This window comes from Cyprinus carpio, chromosome B16, assembly GCF_018340385.1.
Source record: "Cyprinus carpio isolate SPL01 chromosome B16, ASM1834038v1, whole genome shotgun sequence".
NCBI lineage: Eukaryota > Metazoa > Chordata > Actinopteri > Cypriniformes > Cyprinidae > Cyprinus > Cyprinus carpio.
In genome coordinates this window covers 1,840,626-1,847,343 of record NC_056612.1, presented here as the reverse complement: position 1 = coordinate 1,847,343, position 6,718 = coordinate 1,840,626, and positions in this window count along the sequence as shown.

The following is a 6,718-nucleotide window of genomic DNA, read 5'->3' as shown; positions in this document are numbered from 1 at the left end:
TGTTGCTGACCTTGGTCCTGATCTTCCCCTTTGATTGGTTGGTGGCCTGTGGTTTTTCCTATTAGCTGTCTTTTTAGCAAAGTTTTTGTTTGTTACTAGCTCTGCTTTTGGATTCTCCATGAACAGAACCTAACATCACAATCATCCACAAATTAGGACCAGCAGACCAACAACCCTGCGTCCCTTTGTACATACTATCCATCCTAAATAGTATACAAGATTTGAATAAGTGTCCCAAAGCATAGTATGTTAAAAAGAGTATGTCAAAAGTTCCCTGGATAATCTACTAACTCCGGTAAATTTTCGAAGTGTGGATCCATGCACACTTTAAAGGCTAATACTGCCCACAACCTATTGCGCTTTGTAGAAGGATCCAGTTCAGAACTACAAACACAACTAAAAATGTGTTAAAAAAACTACAAACATGATGACTTGGTTAAAGGAGTGTCTAATGCTATTTCATGCATGTTGAGTTATTTATACTGTTAAAGAGTTGGATTCTTATGCTAAACATGGCCAATGTTTCAAAAAACTATTTGGATGTAGAACAGAGTATTTTTGTGCCAAATGCACTCTGTATGGTTTTGTACAATTTCTGAAAAGTTTTTCTTCAGCATGGATCTTCATGACGTAATGAAGTGTGAAACTCCTTTTATGGGCATTTCTCCTGGAAGAGCACATACGTGCATACATCGACCAGGGTTGCGTTTCCCAAAAGCATTATTGGTTACTATGGTTATTATTTCCATTAAACTCTATTGGTAACGACAGAACTTGCAACCATAGTTGTTTTTGGGAAACACACTCCAGAGCGAGAGCAAAAGCGCACCCATCAACACACTTCATTTGGCAGCACTGCGCGGGACTTGCTTGAGAAGAATGTCTCCAAAGAAGTTTGTTTTTGGATGTAAGGGAAAGATAACCTTGTTCAGCTTCCCAAAAGAACCCAGCGTTACGTAAACAGTGGATGCAGTTTTTTTTTCTGGGGCAGCAACAGAGTTTTTGACAAACGTTTTATAAACAAGGCCCAGTTCGATGCTGGATTTGCACATCGTTTGATACTGAAAGATGTAATAGATGGAGTGGTCCCATCGATAAAAGATCATGGTCATGATTCAGAACTGCAAACGGTAAGTGAAACAGCATCACATGTCTGTTTTTTGTTTTTAATTGGCGCTTAAGTGCTTGTCACACTTTAGACCCGCCGGTGTGCATCCAGGAGCTAGGCTGTTTTTGGAGAGAATCGTAAATGCTATATCTTTCTTTTATAAATATGATAAAACTAAAGACTATTAGGAGATATGAAGAATGCAATACTACTTTATAGGTACTCAGGATAAACATGAGATTGGGTGAAACTGTGTGTTATGTCCCTTTAAGTAGACAAGTTTAGATACAGGGGTCTGAGTTAATCAACATTTAACTTTGCTAATATATATATATATATATATATATATATATATATATATATATAATGTTATCTGTGTTATATTTTATCTGCAACAACGTGGACTTTTATAAACCAGTAACTTTTAAATGCATCATTATACAAAAAGTTCACCGCATGAAACACTCACGACTGACAGATCAAAATGTTAAGACTATTTTTTTCTCTCCGATAGGGTAGTAAATTAAATGAAATGAAAGTTGCAGGATGTCTGACAAGATGATTGACAGGCCAGTTTACAGTAACTGTGTCACAGAGCATTCGTAAAGACTTAATTATATGACGCGATAGTATGTCCCAACGCTCGGCAACTTTTCTGCTATACACTCAAAAGTGTGTACTTTTTCTTCACAAAACAATACATACTTAAAGGGCATAGTATAAGTAGGCAAATTGGGATGCAGCACAATTATTATTATTATTATCTCTAGGGGTGCACGATAAATAACGGCTGATAATTAAAGTGCATCTCGTCAGTAAAGCCGGTTCTCTAATCAGCGGGAAATTCCATCAGGTGCGTGATTTCACATATAGCAGCTGTTACTACACAGAGCTGTTGTTAACTGATAAGCTGCAAAAATCCACGTTCAGAATTATCGTGCACCCCAACTATCTCTGTGTTTTTGTTGTCTCTGTGTACTTGAAGCTTGTGACACTAAAACAAATTCCTTGTATGTGCAAACATGGCAATAAAGCTTTTTTTTTTTTGGCAATAAAGCTCTTTCTGACATCTGACTTCTGACATGAGTGCGTTGCAGCTCCCCCAAAAGGCAGCCGAGTTACCTGCAGCTTCCCCTGAGGTGGCCGATCCATAGACCAAGTGTGCCCACACTCTTATGTTATGATTTACTTTTCAAATGATCATCTCATTGAGATCTCATTTTAAGATTTTATTTTATAAAATAAAATCTTAAAAAATAGATTAAAAATGCTAACTGGGACTACTGCATACATCTTTGTGTTGAATTAATCAAATAACTAATAAGATTTTCATATAAACAAACTCAAAATACCCCTGGTACAATAGATCTAAAATCCCAGGAGTTTACCTTTTTCTGATGACCTGTGCTGAATGAAATCAGACAGTTTTGCAATCTGGGTTGCAGCTAGTCTGAAAAAGATAGGCCAAATATTGCAGTCAATATGTCTAATTTTTGTCAGAATGACTCAGATCTGATTACAGATTCTGAAAGTTCTGTTTATATGAATCGTAAACATTGCAATCCATTTCACATACTTGTTTACGTGTATGTGCACTTAACCTAAGTGCACACACACAGTAGCTCAAGAGTCTCACCTCAGTTATGGTATTGAAGGTGGAGAGAGTGCTGGTTATTCACTTCCCACACCGACAATTCCTGTGACTCGAACCCACAATCTTCGGGTTACAAGTTCGACTCTCTATCAATTGGGCCACGACGGCCACCAATGTGCATTATATGTATTCTGAACAAAACTTTACTGCATTCAGAACTAGAGAAAAAAAAGCTAAGACTAACTACTGATAACTAATAATTTAACAAGTTATTAAAGTTTTGTTTCTTATTATTGTCACATGCTTTAACATGCTGATATAAACTGAATAAACTAAAATAATAATGGAAGGAAAGTTACAGATTAAAAGGCACTCTGGAATCACATAAACACATTTTTAAATTCTTACTAATTAACACCTGATTCAGCTCATTAGTAAAGACTTCAAGACCAGAAATACATGGGCCATGCTTCATCTATTTGAAAATGCATTTTTTTTCTGTATGTTTTGACCTTCTCTCCCACTTAGATGGTGTTTTTACCTGCAAAACCAGCTTTTTGAAGATGCTTTCCCAAGTGGATAAATTTGAAAATGTGTTTAGTGTGAAAACGGATGTAATTGAAAAAGATGATACATTTAGTCATGTGACACATATTGTCAAGATAGATACCGTTATGTATAACACTGCCTGCTATGTGCTATTCATTCTTTCTTGTGAAGATAAATGCTACTGCCTTGTGGCAACATGAGGGCAATCGTGTTTTAGACCATACATGGAGTGGGGACTGAGTGCTATGAACAAATCTGTGAGTGGTGGGATATTTTGCTAATAAAATAACTGTGCCAGAAGAATAGTGTGAGATCTTTATTATGTCTTGTCTCTTTGTATTATCTCTTTGAGCTTTTATTACATTTTACAAATGCAGCAAGGTGATTTTAATGTTTTCCAATGTTTCTGTGGACACCGCTTGAAAATGCTAGACAGAAAGTGTTTTGAAACTAAAAAAACATTTTTGAATGTATCCGGATTAGATGTAGCTTCAGTTAAAGGACACATCCGAAATGTATACTGTTGGCCTCTTATTGCAACAAAACGTGGACAACAGAGGATTCAGTAAAACTCACATTTTTGGGGACTTTTCACACTTGAAATAGTAAACCCTGGATCATTTCAAAACCTGGCTAAATAGAATCCATTTTGCTTTATGTTTCACACTGTTCACAATTTAATTTACTTGGGGTTAACAATTAATCCTGCATATTCACAAGATGTCATTTCACACTCCTAAACACTGTGTTAATGTTCTTATTTGCATATTTGCAGGGTCAGTGTCATAAATTGGGCAAATACAGCAAGTGACCTGTATTTTGACCTTACATTAAGGCTCTAGCATTGCTTCCTTAAATTACAATGTATAATACAGAGTCAGTAATGCCGACTACTACCAAGTTTTTCCTATATGGACTTTTCAGACCTTAAGGGTAAGAATGAAACAGTCTCTTCTGTACTCCCATTGTCTGTTGCTATCTAGCCATAACATTCTAACACTGCATCGTTTCACACTGTACACTGCAATGTGGAACAGGTTTTCATAACCCCGGGTGTAAAATGTTTTTCTACAAGCAGGGTATGAAACAACAATAATGCAGGGTTAAGTGCAGTGTGAAAATACCCTTTGAGTGCAACTGGTGTATGAAATGGCCTCCAAAAGCCACCCCTCTGGTTGGCCCCTATCTCCTTTACCATCCCTACACATAACTCTAACTATAGCCTACTCTCCTGAATGGCTTGCTGTTTCACAAATCAGGTGGAGGTTTCATCATGATTATCAATATGAATTCCCATCCTACGGAATTTCCTCAGAAATTCTTCCCACGGGCAGCTGTTTTCAGACATGCAAGTACAGCTCCTAGCTACTTTAGTGGGATCAAGAGACAAGATTACATTCCAAGAAATAATATCTGACAACGATGGTGGAATCAAATGTACTTTAGATGAAATTACAAATTTTTCAGGCCGACTGAGCTAATGCACATGAACATTCTACAGTAGACAAACACAGGACTGGCTCTTTTAACATTAAAGCAGGAATCTCCTATATTCAGAGTTGTTAAGAAAACGTTTGTTACATAACTTGATGTTTTTTTTTATTTTTACGTAAATGTCTTTTAATGTAATGCATTCTACACAATTTAGAGGGATGCATGTAATTTATATGGAAAAAAAAACTTTTTCATGATATTCACATTTTTTTAGATGCACCTAAATGTATGTATGTGTATGTATGTATGTGTATGTATGTATGTATGTATATATATAATTTTATTTGTAATGTGCCTTTCTTACACTCAAGGTGCTACAACAGTATAAAACAAAAGTAAAAGAACAACACTAATACATAATAGCAAGCACAATGACAACACAATAACAACAATGACAACAACAACTGTAAGATTATAACTTAAAAGCTTCACTAAAGAGATATGTTTTGAGTAATTTCTTAAAACAATCAAAAGACTCCCACCCATAGTTTTTGAGTTTACAACAGCTCAGCGGAGAGACCGAGATGGTGTGGACTCTGTGACCAAATTACTTAAACACACACAAACACACACACACCTTTATATATACACACACACACACACACACACACACACACACACACACTGAACAAAATTAAAAATGCAACTCTTTTTTTTTTGCCCCCATTTTTCGTGAGCTGAACTCAAAGATCTAAGACTTTTTCTATGTACACAAAAAGGCCTATTTCTCTCAAATATTGTTCACAAATCTGTCTAAATCTGTGTTAGTGAGCACTTCTCCTTTGCCGAGATAATCCATCCACCTCACAGGTGTGGCATATCAAGACGCTGATTAGACAGCATGATTATTGCACAGTTGTGCCTTAGGCTGGCCACAATAAAAGGCCACTCTAAAATGTGCAGTTTTATCACACAGCACAATGCCACAGATGTCGCAAGTTTTGAGGGAGTGCAATTGGCATACTGACTGCAAGAATGTCCACCAGAGCTGTTGCCCGTGAATTGAATGTTCATTTCTCTACCATAAGCCGTCTCCAAAGGCATTTAAGTGAAATTGCAGGTGAATGTTATGAACAACGCAGGTGTATGTTATGGACAACGAACACAGGTGCATTTTATCGATGGCATTTTGAATGCACAGCGATACCGTGACGAGATCCTGAGGCCCATTGTTGTGCCATTCATCCATGACCATCACCTCATGTTGCAGCTTGATAATGCACGGCCCCATGTTGCAAGGATCTGTACACAATTCCTGGAAGATGAAAACATCCCAGTTCTTGAATGGCCAGCATACTCACCGGACATGTCATCCATTGAGCATGTTTGGGGTGCTCTGGATTGGTGTATGTGACAGCGTGTTCCAGTTCCTGCCAATATCCATCAACTTCGCACAGCCATTGAAGAGGAGTAGACCAACGTTCCACAGGCCACAGTCAACAACCTGATCAGCTCTATGCAAAGGAGATGTGTTGCACTGCGTGAGGCAAATGGTGGCCACACCAGATACTGACTGGGTTTTCAGACCCCCCCGGACCCCCCAATACAGTAAAACTGCACATTTTAGAGTGGCGTTTTATTGTGACCAGCCTAAGGCTCACCTGTACAATAATCATGCTGTCTAATCAGCATCTTGATATGTCACACCTGTGAGGTGGATGGATTATCTCGGCAAAGGAGAAGCGCTCACAAACTCAGATTTAGACAGATTTGTGAACAATATTTGAGAGAAATAGGCCTTTTGTATTCATAGAAAAAGTCTTAGATCTTTGAGTTCAGCTCATGAAAAATGGGGGCAAAAACAAAAGTGTTGCGTTTATAATTTTTGTTCAGTGTTTGTGTGTGTGTATATATATATATATATATATATATATATATATATATATACATATATACATACACACATATGCTATTAAGTTGTAAACTACTAAAGGTTTTCTGTTAGGTTCATTCCATCTATAGGTTTATTCCAT